This window comes from Hemicordylus capensis, chromosome 17 (genome assembly GCF_027244095.1).
Source record: "Hemicordylus capensis ecotype Gifberg chromosome 17, rHemCap1.1.pri, whole genome shotgun sequence".
Lineage (NCBI taxonomy): Eukaryota > Metazoa > Chordata > Lepidosauria > Squamata > Cordylidae > Hemicordylus > Hemicordylus capensis.
This window is the reverse complement of record NC_069673.1, coordinates 15,440,457-15,460,347: the sequence shown is the minus strand read 5'-3', so window position 1 is coordinate 15,460,347 and position 19,891 is coordinate 15,440,457. Positions and strand designations below refer to the sequence as shown.

The 19,891-nt window shown below is 54.4% G+C and overlaps 1 protein-coding gene across 5 annotated transcripts in view; it reads left to right on the top strand.

Moving 5' to 3' along the window:
* Positions 1-7,650: 7,650 nt before the first annotated feature.
* Positions 7,651-19,891, top strand: part of LOC128338747 (N-acetyllactosaminide alpha-1,3-galactosyltransferase-like) — a 50,399-nt gene continuing 38,158 nt past the window's right edge. Inside the window, exon 1 of one of the 5 annotated variants that reach the window (XM_053281604.1) lies at positions 7,651-7,826. The gene's annotated coding sequence lies outside the window, so the exon portion shown is untranslated. Of the gene's footprint in view, positions 7,827-7,920; positions 8,497-14,790; positions 15,145-16,790; positions 16,925-19,891 lie in introns of those variants that run through there. The other 4 variants (XM_053281601.1, XM_053281607.1, XM_053281599.1 and 1 more) reach the window with 4 other exon arrangements.

Genomic DNA, 19,891 nt, shown 5'->3' with positions numbered 1-19,891 from the left:
GAGAGCTGCTGCCAGCCTGTGTAGACAACACTAAGCTAGATGGACCAACGTTCTGACTCAGTAGGCAGCAGCTTCCTATGTCCCTACGGCACTGCAGGCACGGTTGCTTCAGGGTTTCCACGGTGTTTTATCAGTGCTCAGGAAAGCGTGTGCAGATCAGCAACACACCACACACGCCTCTGATCACCCATCAAAGTTGCTTCTGGCAGTGCTATCCACAGGCACACATCCAGGGCAGTTCCCCACACATCACTGTAAACCCCAGTTTCTCTGCAAAGGAAGAGCCGTGGCTTGCGTGGAGGAGGTGGGGGGAACCCCTCCCCTTCCAAACAGTTCTTTAAAAGGCGACGTGGAAGAGGTCGCCATCTCCCCGCCTGGGGACAGCTCCGATGCAGGCGCCCACACAGGTTGCCTAGCAAGTGTGTGTGGGAGAGCTCTGGCAGCCGGTCCGCTGTCAAACGCTCCCTGCGCTGTTCTGCACACGGCCGCTGTGGCTTCCTAGCGGGCTGAGAAGCCAACGTAGGCAGGGGGGCGAAGGGGAGCCCGGAGAGGGGTCCACCCGCCCTCCTCTGGCATTTCACAGACCAAGCCTGGGAGGCTTTGGGGGGCTGCAATTGGCCCGTGCCAGCCCAGAAACCGCTCACCAGGGGCCCACTCCTCCTCTGGCAGCATTTCCACAAAGCTCCAAGCGAGCCTTCCACCCACAGGACTTGGGGCGCATTTCTCCTGCAACCGCCTCTGGAGGAGGAAGCAGGCGGCAGGAAGGACGGCCATCCGGAGGGTGGGAAAAAGAGGAGGCCCGGCTCACGGAATCCAATGATGGGGGTAGTGTGGGTTACTGGCGTGAGCACAGTTGTGTGAACCCACACCAAGCTGTTTTATGGCCTGGGATGAATCGAGAGTCCCACGTCCCCAATCTTGCTAATGCTGGCAATCCACATGAAACCTAAATTTGGATGGAAGAGCTGGTCTTGTGGCAGCAAGCATGATTTGTCCTCATAGCTAAGTAGGGTCCGCCCTGGTTGCATTTGAATGGGAGACTAAAAGTGTGAGCACTGCAAGAGATTCCCCTGAGGGGATAAGGGGGCCACTCTGGGGAAGAGCAGAAGGGTCCAAGTTCCCTCCCTGGCAGCATCTCCAAGGTAGGGCGGAGAGAGAGATTCCTGCCTGCAACCTTGGAGAAGCCGCTGCCAGTCTGTGAAGACAATGCTGAGCTAGATAGACCAATGGGCTGACTCAGCATATGGCAGCTTCCTCGGTTCCTATGATTGTGCAAACTGGGCCAGAATGTTTAAAAAGGATGCTTCATGATTCCAACAAAGACTTCATTCCAGAATTTCCGGGCAGACCTGGAACCACGCTGTGGTTAAGCTGCAGTTAATCAACAGATAACATAGATATCATAGATAACCGGTTATCTGTGTTGTGAAATTCTGGGTTTTGGTGATTGTGGCCCAGAAAGTCTGGGCTTCCACCATCAGCTCTGCGGAGCTCAGCAATCCCAGGTCTGTAGGGAGCCATCGGAAAAGCCAGAGGGAGTCGCAGGAAACGCTGTAGAGAACCCTGGGGAAAGATGGCCAAGACACACAGAGGAGCTGAGTGACAGGGCCACTTCCACCGAGAAGTCACCCTTCTGTATGCACCACAGCCAAGTGTCAGAAGGCATCGGCACGTGCAGCGGGATCGCTCCCTTTCCATTGGTGGGTGCAGCCTCCTGCCTTTTACTGCCTGTAAAAGGGGACGTCTAAAGGCGGCTTCATCTTGGCCCCAAAGCCCATTCCTTTTCCAGCGCAAATCCCTGGCTGTTCTCGAGTTGCCATCTGAGGGCACAGGAGGACAGCACAAGAAACATTTGCTAATGACTGTGACGGAGAAGTGCCGAAAAAGCTCGGGGGCCTCTCCAAGGAGCGTCTCTCCGATCCCCCGGACAGCCTTCGGCACGCACACACGGCCCAGTTTATTCAGCTTGAGTGAGGAGCTGAAGTGGACTCAAAGCGCTTGTCTCCCTTCGCTGAGAGGAAAGACGCGGAGCCGAATCTGGCCGCAGGGGTCGCAAAACATTTGGGACAACAAGCTCTCCTGAAGCAAGCATGCAAAAACACACACACACACTCACACTCTGTCTTCTGCTACTTCCTTGGAGCAGAAGGGGTGTTTTCTTCTTTTCCTTTCCTTCTTTTTCTTTGATTTCATGCAGTCTCTGATATCTTAGCCTAAATTGACCTGATCTCAGTGATACAGCACACACTTTGGGTGCTTGCAAAGGGCCCCAGGTCCAGCTCCCCGGTCCCCACCATCTCCAGTTAAGGACCGAGGAGAACAAACTGAAACAGCCACCAAGATGAGTTGGCGTTGATAGATCTGTCCTCCAGGCATCATGATCTCCTCCACACGATTCTGTCCTGTGCTGGCCCACAGAGAAGCCCTCTGCCCTTGGAGCCCCTGGACTACTACTCCTCCACACCTGATTTGTGGGGCTGGGGCATCACTGCCCCCCCCGCCATGACATTTTATTGACTGCTCTGCATTTACAGCCAGGCCTCACTAGGGTCTAGCCTCTTGAAAGCACAACAGCTGTGCTCTCAGTAGGACTGCGAGAAAGGGAGCTGTCCACTCAGTTGAGGCATGAATTGGATGTTACCAAAAGCAGCTCCAGGCCCCTTCATCTTGCTCCCCCAGTTTTCGGCTCCCTCTTGTGGTCACCTTGCAATAAACTGGGGAGCAAAAGGGCTTGAGCTGGTGAAACATGGTGGAGAAAGAAAAGCTCCTGGAAGGGCTCCAGTCCAAGAAGGCAAGCCTGCGAGTTCCAAGACCGCCTCGGTGCTGCCAGCCACAAAGACAGGATGGAGCCCTTCACTGCAGAAGGCGGATCCTACAGTGGGCAGAGCAGAAGTGGGGGGTCAGCCGCTTGGGGTGCTCTGGTGGGGGCAGAGCCCAAGACGAAAGTGACGCATGCTTCCAGGATGGGGGTGCGAGTTCTCCCCAGGCCCATTCTGAAGCAAGCCTAGGGAGGTTTGCCCATCACTAAGTACGGCATCAATGCCTGCCCAGCCGTGTTGTCCAACTGTGAAACATCAAGACATGCAAACATTCTCTACCTTTTAGACCCCTGTCCTTTCCCCTCATGCATGGGACTCTTAACAATGTCCCAGAACCATTTCATCCATTGTCTGCTGTTTGACTGAGGCCTGAGTTGGTCTTTTTACTAGCTGGGTTGCCTTCCTGTGGTCCTTTCACGGCCGTTGCCCTTCTAATTTTATCGCCTGCAACTCTGTGATTGTAAGCTGCCCTGAGGCCATCTGGAAATCAGGTGGGATAAACATGCCACACAATAAAATTACACACAATGCCATCAGTTCCTGAGGAGGGAGGAGTGTTCAGGGGGGTGTTTTCTGCATCCATCAGCATTTATTTAGTGCAGCATGACACCCTAAGTTCTGGCCAAAAGATGCTCTGAAAACAGTCTCTCTGGGACTCCAAGAAGCCATTCCTCTATGGTCCAGCGCCTTGTTGGGTCACCGATATTACCTGCAGCAGGGACAAAAGGGGTGCAGCCGGAGATGGCCAGAATTTGGAAAGCCCTTTGGAAGAAGAACCAAGCAGCACCATCTTCCAGCAGAGGGCAGGCGAGGCCCACAGTCTGTGCCCCGGAGCCAGTGGGAGCAGAGCAGTAAAATTCATGGAGCAGAAGAAACAGTCCGGCGGCAGCCCCTCAGAAAGCTCAATTAAAAACGACCGCAGCAGCGTTGCATTTACCTTAATCTGCCTTTTAACATGCCTCTTTGAAAATTCACGGCACTGTGGAATCAAAGGGCCGCCAGAGGGCTGGAGAGCGGAAGAACTACCTTGTGGGGTCAAGCAGAAGCTGAGCCAGAAGTTAGCATGGAATTGGGGGCAGGGGGGAAGGTGGGAGGGATGCAAGTTGAATTAAAACTGCCCCCCAACTCTCAACATTTCACGCTGACACTCCAAGGTTGTCCCTTCCACAGCCATGGCTGTGCTACGGAGGATCACTTAGCCTTGCTCCCAAGGACCGAGGGAGCTGCCTTCTACCGAGTCCGACCCTTGCTCCATCCCGCTCAGTCTTGTCGGCACTGACAGGCAGCAGCTTCTCCCAGGCTGCAGCCTCAGGGATCTCTCCCAGCGCTGCCTGGAGATGCTGCTGCCGCCAGGGATGGAACTGGCTCTTGCCCTGGGCTGTGGCCCCATCCCCTAAGGGGAATATCTTAGAGCAGTCAGTCAATCAATATATTTATTATGGTCCCAGACCTGGAGAAAATACATAATAGACCTACAGCACCATCCTAGATTCTAGGCTACAAAAATCATCAAAATCATTAACATACTTTGTCATTTATATAAAATGACCAGTGCTTCGCTGCTATAAGATCAAAAAGATCTCTAGCTGCTGCTGGGGGAAAGCTTTTCCTAGGACCCCAGAGACAAGGACAAAAAAATCACCAGGGAGTGATTCACACCTGGCTTCATGCTGCAGAGTAAATGTCGAGCAAAGCCACTTCAAATCACACACGCAGCATTGAGAGCAGAAGCCCTTCCCCTCTTGGGTTTTGTTTTGATGCAAGTTCACATGGCATGCCTCCAAGTTTTCCTTCTAGCCAATGGGGGGTGGGGGGAAGAGGGAGATTCCTAAAGCCTCTATCTGCATTCCTAAGGAGGGTTTCCCTCTTATCATGCTAATGATTCTACCTCAGTGCCCCTCCCTATTTGCTCTGGGGTTTTCAGGAAAAGTCCCTTAAAACCAGCATTTTAAAAACCCAGAAATACATAGAGATAAGCTAGAATTTGGAAGACACCACCCGGTTTGCGTGTGGAGTGCTTCCAAGGATCTCAAACGGACTTTAAATTGTGGCATAGCTGACACACAGAATGTAGATAAGAAAAAGAACAATTCCTTTGGGCCACATCCTGTGTCTCAGTGGGAAGCCTGTTCTGTGAAGAGCAGACTCAGCTTGAGGAGGTAAGCAAGCTTTTCTAAACAGAACAACATCTAGTCTTTCCCCCCTTCAAACTAACTAACAGCAGGAGGGGAGATTTGGAGGGGCTGGTTTCTCTTTAAGGGATACGTCCTAGGCTCTGTGTGTGTGTGATTTGCCAGGGCTAGCAAACTACAGTGTTTTTGTTTGTCCCTGCCTGGAGGGGGTGGAGGCAGCTAGGGCTGGGGGAGGCCCCATATTCCTTTGACACTTGAATGCAAGGATAAATCCCTCCCTCATATTCCTCAGAGAGGCTGTTTGGAGAGTTAAATAGCTGACCCTTACAGCTGAGACCTATCTTTCTAATTGACTATCTAAATACTGTAAACAGCCAAGAAAACCAGTATGAAGGTAGAAAGTCAGCAGAGGAGGGGGCACTTCCCAGTGTATTGCACATGTATTACTATTTGCCCCGTGGGCAGAAGTCATGGGTGTGTGCTCAGTGCAAGGAGCTCCTGGCTCTTGGGGAACAAATTTGTTCCCTTGCACAGAGGCATGTGGACTAGACCTTCAGGGACGTGGTAGAGGCATCCCATTCCAGGGCTGACAACAACTCTGCTGTCAGGGAGAATGAAGGTCTCGGGCAAAGAGGACGTCTGAGGAAGAGGGAAATGCTCCTTTAGAAGGGATCCCTTCCATGGATGATGAGCCCATATCCTCTCGCACAGGGGATACTTCTCCAAGGGGTGGGGTGGGCCTCCTTGTAGTGGGCAAGGATAGAGAGATGGGTTTGTGACCCGCGTGTTGACCGCATGGTGACTTGCCTGCCTGGTGCGAAGGTTGCAGACATCACACACTGTCTAGACAGGCTCTTAGGCAGTGCTGGGGAGGAGACAGCTGTCGTGGTGCATGTCAGCACCAACGATGTGAGGAAATGTAGTTGGGAGTCCTGGAAGCCAAATTTAGGCTGATAGGCAGTGTAATGAAGTCCAGGACCCCCAAGGTAGCATTCTCAGAAATGCTACCTGTTTCATGCACAGGTACAGTGAGACAGGCAGAGCTGAGGGGTTCCAATGCGTGGATGGCGGGAGGAGGGGTTTAGATTTGTTAGGCACTGGGATACATTTGGGGGAAAGCAAGGCCTGTACGAAAGGGATGGGCTGCACTTGAACCAAGAAAAAAATGGATAAGGTTGGTAAAGCCAGGCCCCCTCAATGGTATTTAGATCCAACTCCAAACACAAAGCGGCATGAGAGACGCACGTTGTGGAACTGAAAAGAGAGCTCTCAGGGAAAGAGACTGAACCACCTCCCCACAACTGAGTACCAAAGAGCTACTGCTTTCTTTTGCCTCAAACACCTTAAGGAACACGGTGTTCTCCACTAGTGCAGAAGACTCCTCTGGGTGTTGCAGGTTTAATTTGTGCTTTTGAGGAGCCTGCAGCATGGAAAACAACCGCCAGATACTTATAGCATATTACCTAGAGTAGAAAGTGCTCACATGTCGTCACCCCACCCAAATGCACACCAAGGTGGACCCTGCTTAGCAAAGGGGATGCTTCATGCTTGCTGCCACAAGACCAGCTCCCTTTCCCTAAAGAGCTGTGGGGAAAATGGAGACTGAGCCCAGAAGAATCAAGCGCCACCCACTCTCCAGAGATTCGGCTGTCCAGGCTTGCTTGCAAGAACCAGCTGGAGATGGATAGGAATGGAGGAAGCTGCCATCTACTGAGTCAGACCCTTGGTGCATCTAGCTCAGTATTGTCTGCACAGACTGGCAGCAGCTTCTCCAAGGTTGCAGGCAGGAATCTCCCTCAGCCCTGTCTTGGAGATGCTGCCAGGGAGGGAACTGGGACCCTTCTGCATGCAAGCAGGCAGGGGCTCTTCCCAGAGCGGCCCCATCCCCTGAAGGAAATACCTTACAGTGCTCACACATGTAGTCTCCCATTCAAATGCAAAACAGTGTGGACCCTGCTTAGCAAAGGGTTCAATTCATGCTTGCTACCACAATACTTTGGTACTGGAGAAGACTTTTGAGGAGACCATGGACAGCCAGGAAAACAAAAACACAAATGGATCCTAGAACAAATCAATCCAGAATTTCCACTCAAGGCACAAATGGCCAGGCTCAAACTATCATACTTGGGACACATTATGCAAAAATCCAGCACCCTTGAGAAGCCCATAATGCTGGGGAAAATGGAAGGCAAGAGAAGAAGAGGACGACCCCCAGCAAGGTGGATTGACTCGATGATGACAGCTATGAATGCAGCACTGAGAGACCTGAAAGGCCAAGCAGAAGACAGACCCTCCTGGAGAGAATCTCTCTATGTCAACACCGACTTGATGGCACTTAATCAATCCATCAGTCAGCACAAGACCAGGATTCTGGAGACTCCCGGCCCACCCTGCTGGGTCGGCAACCCTAACTCAGCGAGAAAAACCAGCACGGGAACTTCTCTTTTCCTAACAGACACCTGGACCCTGTTTCCAAAGCGGGTGGCGTTTCTCGACATGGCCGAAGAAGACCATTCCTGGAAGAGAGTCCGTGGCTTGGGCTGAGTCCTCCTTATGCCCTCTGTGAACACCCAGACTCCACAGCCGACCAGGAGGTGGCACAGCTGAGGTGGAAGTGGAGCCTTTCTGGGCGGGTCAGAGTGGTGTTTTTCCATTCCCTGAAGCTGCAAAGGGCTGCCTCTAATTCTGATTCCGCTTTAACTGGCAAGAAGGTGCCTCTTCGTTTTTATTGTGCACGGCTCCTGGAGAACTGGAGTATCATGGTGACTGCATAACCAGTCAGCAGCTGGAGGCCCAGACCCCCAACCTGGCCACCTCCAGCATGGCTCCAGAGGGCACCCCCAAGTTGTTACCCAGCTTAAATGACTTCTCCCAGGTGAGTCAGGCAAGCGGTCTCTAGGCCCCTGCAAGAGAGGGGAATCTCAGGCTAGCCCCCGCCCCGCCCTCAGCCCCAGGGATGTTCCTCTTGTACCTGCAGGGTGGCTCTGCATCTGTCCCGGCCAGCCCAGCTCAGGGGGGCTGCAAGGGCGTTGGACTCTCAGGACACATCCCCTGCCCTCCACAAGCATGAGGGCAACCCAGCCGAGTGTTAGGAGGTGTGTGTGTGCTATTATGCTGCAGTCCCCCTCCTGGCAGATGTGGCTGCAGAAATCCTGCTTGCCTCCTGGGGACTGTTTCAGAAAGCAGCACCGAGAGAGAGAGAGAGAGAGAGAGAGAGAGAGAGAGAGAGAGAGATGTGGCAATGCTCAGGAAGAGAGGCACACAGGCAGACTGGAGGGGGCAGGAAAGGGGGCATTGCTCTGGTGTCTAGGTGCGTCCACACACGCCAGCTTCCGGTCCAACTGGGATTTGGGATGCTGCTGGCACAGTAGGCAGAGGGACGTAAGGGTGCCCCTATGGGAGCCATTAGGCCGAGTGCTCCTCTCGCCCTCCGAGAGGTTCAGGCCCGGGTGGAGAAACTGAGGCAGCTGGAGAGTGCTGACTTGGTCTGGACGGCACTCCTGCCACTGGCCCAGGGAACAGCCGCCAGAGACCCACCAAAACAGGTAAGTCAGTTTCACTTTCATTCCCGCGCTCAACGGCATATTCTCTTGGGGGAATTTTTGGCCCAGTGTGAAAGGTGCTGAAAGACAAGGATTGCTCAGACTTGGGCCCCAGTCGATGCTGCTGGACTCCAGTTCCCACCATCCTCCATCACAGGGGCCGAGGGCTGCTGGGAGTTGTAGTCCAACAGCATCTGGTGACCCAAGTTTGAGAAGAACTGGTGAAAGAGATGTATACCCTCCCTTTCAGAGCAAACACGAGTCGTTAAGGTGGGCACCTGGCGTCTCTCTCTGGGGACAGCCATCCTAGACTAGAGCAGACCCCCCAAGTCCCCTCTGCTTGCGTGCTGACCCTGCCTAGCCTTGGGTGGTGGGGCACTTGGAGAAAAGACCTTAACAGTTGGACAGCATGATGGCCGGGGAGATAGGTGAGCCTTCTGGGACTTGGGCTCCTGTGCGAAAAATAATTGTGAGCCTTCAACGCAGTAGGGAAAAGTGACCCCTCTCTCTCTAGCTCTGTACCTCCAGTTTGCCTCCTGTTAGCATGACTTTTGTCCACACCGAGGATCTGGAAATGTTTTGATTGGGGGAAACCCGCATTTAATAAAACTAATTGGCTGGAGTATCCACCTAAGATGAGGCAGGCATGGATGTTTGCATCTCGGCTCTTCATCCAAGCCTCTTTCTTAATCAGATCATGCCTTAATGAGCTTAGATGGACACGATATTGCCCTCTGAAAGATGCGCTGCACCCGAAATTGAATTACCAGGAAGTTGGTGGCACGCTTCCGGGGAGCTGGAGACCGGAGGCAATAACATGTGCCTGGGCAAAGAGGCACCTTTTAAAGTGGACACTCTGCTTTTTAACAGGGGGAGAGTAACTGTCCCTGTCCCACCCAGCAGAACATCTTTTCCAGTGGCTGTTGCTGGGAGCTCCCTTGCATTTCCTTTTAGACTGTAAGCCCCTTGCGGACAGAGGACCATCTTCAGGCCTTCTGGTGGCACGCAGTTTGGAAACCACCTCTGCTATCTGGGCCAAGAGCCACCTTTGAAAATGGGGGCTCTCTCCTCTTTAGCAGGGGGAGAGCAACGGCCCCTCTTCAGCCCACCACGTCATCCCTCCCAGACTGTAAGCCCTTTGGGGACAGAGAACTACCTTATTATTATTCCGCTCTCAAGCCACTTTGCAAACCTTTTGTTGAATAGCAGTCTATAACTAGCAGTTGTAACAAGAAATGGGAGAAAGATTTAAATGCTAGTGTAACCCCTGCTCTTTAAGGGTGAATTATTTTTTATTATGTAATTGTGGTTATATTTGTGGTCATTTATATAGGAAATGAGAGGAAAGGAAATCCCGCGAGGCAGGACAGCACTGCCATTGTAAGAGAACCCATCTAGAGTAGTGTATGGAAGTTGTTGTACTAGCATCCCTGGTCCTTTTGGGAATGTATTTGGAAGGACGTGTCCATGAAAATTGTCAGTGCAAAACAAGGGAAATTGTTTCAAAATAAACCTTGACAATATTTAAACACCTTGCCGTAGTCTTGCCGTAGAATGGAGAGCTGGTCTTGCAGTAGCAAGTATGAATTGCTCCCTATGTTAAGCAGGGTCCATCTTGGTTTGCATTTGGATGGGAGACTACATGTGTGAACACTGTTAAGATATTCCCTTAGGGGATGGGGCCGTAACTCAGTGGCAGAGCATCTGCTTGGCATGCAGAAGGTCCCCGGTTCAATCCCTGGCAGCGTCACCAGGCAGGGCTGAGAAAGTCCCCTGCCTGCAACCTTGGAGAGCTGCTGCCAGCCAGGGTGGACGATCCTGAGTGAGACGGGCCAAGAGTCTAGGCACCACATTCTGGGCTGGCTAAAGTTTCCGGGCTCTTTTCAAGGGCTGCCCCAAGTTGGATGCATTGTCGTAGTCGAGGTCTGTGCGATAGTGGCTTGTCGCCTGCAGGAAGTGTCTGTACCCAGGCCTAGCAAGGCAGCAACAAGAAACGGAAGGAGGGGGCCGTTTAACCAGCAAAGGGTGGCTGCAAATGGGGGGGGGGGAGGCTATAGGAACCTGGAGCTGAATCTGCCCCTTCCGGGAGCTGAGGCTAGCCCTGCTCCAAGGAAGTGCCTGAGCTGGCCTCCTCTCCTCCTGAGTAGACCCATCAAGCCTCTGAGCGGCCAGGAGAACCCTTGGCCTTGGGTGCTGGGCTTTGATCCTGGCACAGCTTCCGACTCTGCTCCTGGGTTCAGCACAGGCACCTTGCTTGAGGCCATGGGCTCCCCGGCTCCTCCAAGGGGGTGACAAGCTCAGATTGCTGAGGGTCTGTGGGATCCAGGGCTGGTGATCTCGGCTGGGATCCAGCCCCCCGCCCTGCTCCAGGAAGGTATTGACAGGGGCGGCTGGATTGGAGCACGCTTGTCTACCGTGGCCACCTGAGCGTTGCTCCAAGTTCCTCCTGGGGCGATGCATCTGACCTTTCAGGGGCGGCAGCACCCTGTCCAGGAGTGGGGTCCCTCCCAGCCCCGGCTTAGCTCCCTTCCTAGCCCCAAAGCGCCTCTTTCCTGGATCGGGTGCCAGCCCGTGCGCCCACGCCCAGCTAATCTCTGCCCACAGGCCCTGGTTTAGAAGCTGCACCGTTTCCCGGCAGTTAGCTGGAGATGGGTGATAAAGCTGGGTGTCATTTCAGGACCCCTCCCTTGTGGGTACAAAGGGTGGGGACACAGGCTCGGTGCCCCGTGACAGGCGAGCAAAAGGAACTCCCTGGCCAAGGAGGAAGAGATGCCACTTGGCCCATTCACAGGCAGAGGGACAACCTGCAGCCAGAGACCGGGCCCCTCGGACTCCGGGGTCAGAGGAGGCTGCATTCCACACCCTGCCTCTTGCAAGGCGGCATCTTCCTCCGTTTCTCTCTCCCACGGCATTCCGGAGGCAAGCTTAAACACCGTTCAGCCGGGCTGTGTGTGGGAGGGATGATGAGTCTCTCTCTGTCTCCTCCTTTCAACTTGGCTACCAAACGCTGCACTTCAGGTGGGCTTTTTAGTCGTCGCTTTTTATTCGGATTATTTGCAGGTGGCGCCTTGGGAACCCGAGCTCAACGAGGGGAGCAGGATTGAGCACCCCGCAGAGTGCAGCTGCACAACTTCGCCCTGCCCCCGCAGCTGTGGGACTACAACTCCCATCATCCCCAGCCACGGTGCCCAACAGTCAGGGATGATGGTAAGAGTCGCAGTCCAACCACAGCTGAAGTTGTGCAGCCCTCCTGCTGTCTCCGCCTAAGGGCTCTCTTCAGGTCAGCTTTCTCGTGAGGAGAGGCAAGCTGGCTCAGGGGCTTGCCTCAGATTGGGGCTGTTCTGAAGTACCTTTTCACGCAACACATAATCCACTTGTGGAATTCTCTGCCACGAGATGTGGTGACGGCCAACCACCGGGATGTCTTGAAGAGGGGTTTGGATCACTTCATGGAGGAGAGGTCCATTAATGGCTACTAGTCTGAGGGCTATAGGCTACCTCCAGCCTCAGGCCGTTGGAAAGCAAAGCTCCTGACAAGTGCTGCAGTACCCCCTTTGGCCAGCAGCACTGGCGGTGCCCTAGAGCAGCAGCAGATCCTGCTGGTAAAGCTGATGGCCTTTCTAATCCACACTGGCACATTTTCCAGAGAAGAAACACCAGATAACAGAGCTCAAGCAGATCCTGCCCTCCTTGTGAGCATACTTTCCTGACATACTTCTGCCGACTCACAACTGTGACCCGTTGTGCTTCCGATTCTCAAACCTTCTCCTTTTACCTCCATGGACTTTGCAGCCTAGGAAATTGACGCAGATTCAGACAAGCATCTTGACTCTTGCAGCCCGGAGCGGGCTAGTTTCTTAATCTGAGGTGCATCTTCACAGAGACGGGTCCATTTCTTTCACACCCCACGGAAGTTGGAGTTGCCGGGAGCAGGAGGGAGGACTACTACAGAGCTGTACGTGCCTATACAGGAAGGGGTATTTCCCACAATTGCAGATTAAGTAATTTAGATGAGGCAATAACAGGAAAGCATTTTGAGGGAGTAAAGTTTACTTAAAACGTCTCATGGGGACATGTGAGAAAACCCCTATCTCTAATGCATGAATCGACCCCAAGGGTACAGCGTCTGGGTCTGACTGCCATAGCCCCCAGTCTGGGCCCCTGGAGCCTCCAACGAAAGACCTTCGGCTGAAGCCAAAAGGGGTGGGGGGGTGAGGGCCTAGGGTTCAAATGGCCTTCAACCAATGACTGGGTGCATTCATGGGCACGGCACAAAAGAAGCTGCCAATCTAGAGTCAGACCCTTGGTCTGCTTAGATCACGGAATGGCAGCAGTTCTCCAGTGTCTCTCCCAGGCCTTCCTGGAGATGCTGCCAGGGGTTGAATCCGGGACCTTCTGCCTGCCAAGCTGAGGTATGGCCCTTCCACATTCTCGTTCCAGTTTTGTTGACCAGAGCACATTTCATGTGGTTGATGAGAACATAGGAAGCTGCCTTAAGAACATCAGAACAGCCCTGCTGGATCGGGCCCAAGGAAGCCCCTCTAGACCAGCCTCCTGTTTCCCACAGTGGCCCACCAGATGCCCCTGGGAAGCCCACAGGCAAAGGGTGAGGGAATGCCGCCCTCTCTCCTGCTGCTCTTGCTCCCCTGCAAACGGTATTTAGAAGCATCCTGCCTCTGAGGCTGGAGGTGGCCTATAGCCCTCCGACTAGTAGCCATTGATAGGCCTCTCCTCTATGAATTTATCTAAACCCTTCTTAAAGCCAGCCAGGTTGCTGGCTGCCGCCATGTCTTGTGGCAGCGAATTCCACAGGCTGATTATGCGCTGTGTGTGCAAAAGTAAACCTTCTATCGAGTCAGACCTTTGGCCCACCTAATTCAGTATTGCCTGCTCTGGCCGGCAGCATCTCTCTGGGGCTTCTTGCTATCCCAGGCCCTACCTGGAGATGCGGCCAGAGACTGAACCTTGGGCCTTCCCCCGGAAAAGCTGCAGCCTCTCCAAAATACCACTGGCCATCCAGCCCCGAGAGCAAAATGGAGCCTCCCTGCTCAGACGCAGTGTAGCTTTGAGTGCCAGGGGTGTGGCCAGACCACGGGGCAAAGCAGCTGCTTCCGGGCGCTCAAGAGCAAAGCGTGAATTCTGGACCAAGGGACCGAATCGAGCAGTTCGGTTGTAAGAGCCCCGGGAGCCATTTATGAAGGCCACACCTCAAGATACTTTCCATACTCAGCCAACAGGCACATGGGTACCTGGCAACCTCCTGGCCCTTCCCGGCACTCCCAGCTAACCTAACTGAGACCGGCAGCAGCCTTTTCCCTTTTCTCTGTTCCTCTCCACGCCGTTTTGCTTCTGAAACCGGTACACGGTTTGCGCAGAGCTAAGGAAGCCGCCTCTGACCTCTCCAGTTTGTGCCTCCCCATATGCAACAGGAAACCCAAACCACCCACCCCTCCCACACACACACACTCTAGCTCTCCGCTTTGGCCTCCGACCCACGCAGATGCCGCGCGCCCGAGACCCTTGAAGACCCACCCAATGGCGACAGGCAGAAACCTCAACGGCAGGTGAGCCCACCCACCCCCCGGCATTTTGATGCTTTATTGATGCATTGGGGTGAACTTGCGCCTTCTTTGAAAAACACACAGCAGGAAGTAAAAACAGGTAGCGAGGTGGGGGGGAGAACCCATCCCTCTCAGAGTAAATAAATACATAGTCACTACCTGTTCCTAATTTAGAGGTCCCCAGCCTTGTTTTTCTCAGGGTGTTGGCTCACAAAGGCCGTACGTCATAAGAGATAATTGCATATGCCGTTAGCTACTTGAGTGCTGCTTTGGGCTTTATGTATGCACTGTGCAAACTGTCTTCCCCTGCTGTTGATCCCCAGCACCTGGTAGACTGCCTCTGTCCCCGGGAGCTCATCTGTTTTGCTCTCCCAGTTAACAGGCCATGATAGAGCCACCTTTCACACACATCTCATGAGCCGTAAATGTCCAGGCCCACAGGAAGGAACGCTTGCTCTGAAAAATGAACGCCTGGGTGGGTATTCTCAGCGGGACCTGGAGGCCATTCAGAACTCATCCGTCTTCTAAAAATATCCTGCCGTTCTGAAAATCTGCCCAGTGGCATTTTTTTAAAGTGCCTTCTCCACTGGCAGACCTTGCCCTCTCTTGTGGCCATGAGTTCCCTGGGCTCAAGGGGTGCATTGGGTGACTAATCCTGCTCGGAAAATTGCACCAGTCACTGGGCTGGCTGGCTCCCTGTGTTGCCAAAGAGAGCGAAGCAGCCTGTCTCTCCGCCTGCTCTCTCCACATGTGAGCGTCCGCTCCAGAAGGAGCCGCACACCCAGCCTTCCCCGGCTCACCAGACGCCACAGTGAGCGTGGGATTAATCCTTGGCAGGAGAGAGCTTTTGCACTCCGTGCGCAGCGACACTGCCAAAAAGGGCTCCTTGATTGCTCCGGAGAGGAGGAGACCGAGCACGGCCGTCCCCAAGGAACAGGCCAGGCGGAGCTGCTGGTTTTCCACCCAGCCATGTGGACTTCCCTCCCGCCGAGGATTTGGAGCGTCTGCTACTTGGCAAAAGGAGGCTTCTGGGGCCCAGCAGAGTTCCTGGGCACCTGTGGTTGGAAGTGTCAGCAATGTGCTCCACAAGGTCGGTGCTCGTGCGCTTGCCTTTGGCCAGGACCTGGAGGCGAGGTGGGGTCGGGGTGGGGTGGGGTGAGCCAGCAGCCCCTCCGCTGGCAAACTGCTCTGTGCCCACAGAGATTTGCCCTGCAGAAGAGGGGCTGGCGTCTGAGAACCACAAGCCTCCCTCTCCTCTGGGAGGGCGTGTAATTCACTGGGAGGATGTGCCTGGCGTTGGGGGGGGGACAATTATCTTGGCCTGTTTCTCGGAGCAGAGACCCCTGTGCCAGGAGTTGAGGAGGTGGGAGTGCGAGAAGGCGCGTCTGGTGCAGGTGGGGCCGGGAGGGCAGGGCTGGGGCAGTGGCCCAGCTTGTGGTCTGCTCCCTCCGGCCCGGGGGAAGCGGTTTCCAGAGATGATGTTGCAAAACAGGCGAGAGGCTTGGCTTGGAAGCGCTTTCAGCAAGGGGAGCTTTAATTGCTGGGCAAGGCGAAAAGCGGGAGGCAGAGGCAGAGCCGGGGAGAAGAAGAACAACGGAGCAGCGGGGAAGCAACAGGGTGCCGCGAAGGATGGGGGGGGGAAGGAGACCCGGGTTCCAGTCCCGCTGCGGCCCCAGACTCCTCCCCCCTCCCCTCCAGCCTCCATTTTCAGGCAGGAAGTGGCCAGACCAGGTCTGAAGTGGGTTGCAGCCTAAGCTACGTGCTGCTGTTGTGTTGCTTCTCAACACGGGGAAGCGCTAATAAGAAGCTGAGGATGGGGAGAGGAAGGTTATGTAGGGGAGAAGGTCCTCCAGAGCAGAAATGTGGCCCTGAGGCTAAAATGTATGGTGGTCCCAGGAGGAAGGCCACAGGGACCCCGTTTTCTATCGCACTGAACTCAGACGCCAGAGCAAGAGACTCCAGCGCAATGAGATGCTTTTCTCGCAAAATGCACACAGGCACATCAATGCCTCGCATGCCAAGACCCCGGCAGCATCCTGCCCGGACCTCGCAAGCCAGGGGGGTGCCTGAGGAGGTGCAGCTGCCCCTGCTGGCCGGCTGCAGCTTGGGTACCGCCTCTCTCATCCCGCCCCACCCAAGAGTTATGCCACCTGCAGGCTGCCCATTCATCAGGCTGAGCTGTGCACTTGGTTACCTGATGAATGGCCAGCCTGGAGGCCACGCAGTTCTCAGGAGCTGGGGCTGGAAGAGAACATCAGGACAGCCCTGCAGGATCAGGCCCAAGGAGGCCCATCTAGTCCAGCCTCCTGTGTCCCCAAGTGGCCCACCGGATGCCCCTGGGGTGCCCAAAGGCAAGAGGGGAGGGCAGGGACGCTCTCCTGCCCTTGCTCCCTTGCAACAGCAGGATTCAGAGGCCTCTTGCCTCTGAGGCTGGGGGTGGCCTATAGCCAGCAGACTCATTGCCCTGGGTAGCCTTGTCCTCCATGAATCTGAGGAGCAAACTGAGCTGCTTCCTTGGGTGCCTCCCTGGATCGTTCAGAGGTCCAGCTGGTGCTGCATCCAGGCTCAGAGGTTTGGGCTGTGACACAGTTTGCAATTGTTGACGTTTCTAAAGGAGGGTTTTACCTTTTAGGGTGTGTGTGTGTGTGTGTGGGTGTGTGTGTGTGTGTGTGTGTGTGTGTGTGTGTGTGTGTGTGTGTGTGTAAAACAAGGAGCATGCTTCGATATCTGGGGGGAGGATTGGCTTTTTGGCACTCAAGCGGAGCTCGTGGGCACTCCCAGGTGGAATTTCTCTGCTCTTGAAAGCACACAGTGTTCCTGGAAGCAAAGACTCATCACCTGCTGTTGGCAAAGCCGGGCGCTGGCTGAGGGTGAGCAAGAGGCTGCATGAGTGGAGGGATCAGCCGTGGTAGGGTTTCTGGACAAGCCTCTGTCCGGAGAGCTGCTGCACTGGCAGAGGCCTCTGCAACATGCCGAGGGAGCAGGCAGGAGATGCTGGTAGGCTCAGCACTCTGTCCAAACAGAGTGAATCTCTCCTGCTCCGCGCCTTGTTTGCCTGCTGGCAGTTTACGAAATGGCTCTATTTAGGGTGGTGCATCCCCAATGCAAAGGCCGGAGCGGCCCTTTCGTGAGGCCAGGCGAGGCAGGTCGCCTCGGGTGGCGGATTTTGGGGGTGTTAGCAGGGAAGGGAGATGGCTCCCCCCAGCACGGAGATGCTCTTCGGGGCCGCTCGGAGCCTTGCTTGCACAGCAAGGAGGAGAGCCTCTCCTCACACTCCATGCAAAGCTTTGTGAAAAGGAGAGCTGGCTGCTGCCAGCCTCCCCTTCTCCCCAGGACCCCTTTCAAAGCTTACAAGGGTGATGGTGCCATTCGTTCGGGCACCTGCCGTGCCCACATTCTGCGTCGGAAATGAATGAAGTTCTCAGCCTGCAATCCTCTGAGCCCTTACCAGGGAGTTCAGGTGCACTGCTGCACCCAAATGGGACTGACTTCCAAGTAAACACACATACCTAGGAAGTGGTCTTCTACCGAGTCAGACCCTGGGTCCATCTAGCTCAGTATTGTCTACTACACTGACTGGCAGAGGCTTCTCCAGGGTTTCAGGCAGGAGTCTCTCCCAGCCCTACTTGGAGATGCTGCCAGGGAGGGGGGCAATTCGTACTCTTGACCGCAAGACCAGCTCTCCTCCCCCAGCGGCTTGGCTGTCATCTTATGCCTGCTCTTTGGGAAGGAATGCCCAAGAGAGTCAGTGGAGCTTAATTCTGAGTAAACAGGGCTGTGTTGTGTATGTTTAAAATAAACAAACAAATTAAGGTGCTTGGTTTGAAGCTACAGCCCTGAAATCCTTGCTTTGGAGCAGAAACTGACATTGGTTAAAAGACTGAAGAGGAGGGAGCACTCTGCACATTCTCAGGAGTTCTCTCTCTCTCTCATTCATATATATATATATATATATATATATATATATATATATATATATATATATATTCCTTGTCCCTGGTTGTTTAAGATAGGTGAGGGTAGGAAGGGGGCCTTTTGCTCCGAGGGCGGCTCCTCCTCCCTCCTGCTCATCCGAACTGCAAAATTCCCTTGAGAAGCTGCCCTTGGGCTTCCCTTGAAAATGCTCAAATCCCGTTTTCTCAGTTCTGCCCTGAGGAGGAGGACCAGGAAATCTGCTTCCATTTCCTCTTTCCCAAGTTTCCCCACATAAGGAAAGCCAGCTATATGCTGCTGCTGCCTCTTTGTGCTTCCAACAAGGGTGGGTTTTGTGTTTTCCCTCTGGCGTTGATTCCTGGACAGCCAATGTTTTCTTTCAAGCTGCTTTTAGTACAACAGGGACAGGCTATAAATGCCCATCATCTGGGGACAGGCGTACTGACTAGCTCCCCCAGGCAGCGATTAGACCACACCCCAGACCAAAATGTGCTCCCATTTAAGATCAGAACATGACGTCTAGCGCCAGATTCCCTTGAACAAACAAACAGACTGGGTAAGGGAAGACAAAAGGAGATGTAAACAGTTCGCTTTCCTTTACAGAGCTGACTCGAAGTTTGGCGGCAAAGAGTTAGAAGTTATCTGCCCAGAGCAGAACACAGTACAGCGGGTACCAGCCCAAACTCCCCCTGATGGAACATAGGAAGCTGCCATAGACTGAGTCAGACCCTTGGTCTGTCTAGCTCAGTATTGTCTTCACAGACTGGCAGCAGCTTCTCCACGGTTGCAGGCAGGAATCTCTCCCAGCTCTGTCTTGGAGATGCTGCCAGGGAGGGAACTTGGAAGCTTCTGCTCTTTCCAAGACGGGCCCCATTATCCCCTGAGGGGAAGATCTCCCAGTGCTCACACATCAAGTCTCCCATTCATATGCAATCAGGGTGGACCCTGCTTAGCTAAGGGGACAAGTTATGCTGGTTACCACCAGACCAGCTCTCCTCTCCGTTCGGGGTGTTGGAGCTCTGCCCGGAATTCCTTCATTTTAATCCCAGCAGGGGCAAAACTTGATTCAAGGCAACTTCCCTCTGACTTTCCAAAAAAGCTTGTGCAACTGGAATCAGGAGCTGTCACAAGGTGCAAGAGCCCGTGCTGCCCCCTGCATCTGGGGCCACCTCCCTGGCGCCTTCTCCCCTGCATGGCACTGCTCACCTCTGCAGCCTCTTCAGGGGAGAGGCTGCCCGTGAGAACACGGGCCACCCATGCCCTCCCCACGCCACTGAGCAGAGTGTAGGGTGCTGATGGTGGCAGCTCCTGTATGCCACGTCCTGGATTCACCAGGACCTGCTTCACCTGGCTGCATTCGCTGGCTGGCCAGGGCGGGAAAACTCCGATTGGTGCAATCCTGGTCTGGGATTACTGGCCCCATTCGGCCCCCCAGGGTGGTTTCAGGCCCCTCCTGAGAGGCTCAACCCCACGCACAGAGACCTCTGCAGCAAAACTGTTCACTCACAGGGCTTGTCTCTTCCGGAGGCCTCCTGGGCTTCCCTCCTAAATAGGCAGTACACAACCCCAGCACACCCTTCCAAAGACCAAGCAAAATCACTGTGCGTGGAAGAAGGAGTGCTGAGGAAGTGGCAAGTCAGAGAGATGCCCATACTTGGTGCTCTAAGAGGGCTGCAGGGTACTGTGCCTGTTTCAAGGGAAGCGGAGCGCCTGTCTCCAGAACCAGCTGCGTCTGACCTTCAGCCAATAAAACTGTCATGGCATCCTCTCCCGGGGAATCCTGGGGTCGTCGTTGGGCAAGGGTGCCAAGGATTCTCCAAGCTCCCTCACCCCCATCTCGGGTTCCCTCTAACAGGGATTCCCAGCTGCTGTTGACTACAACTCCCAGAATCCCCAGCTGCAAT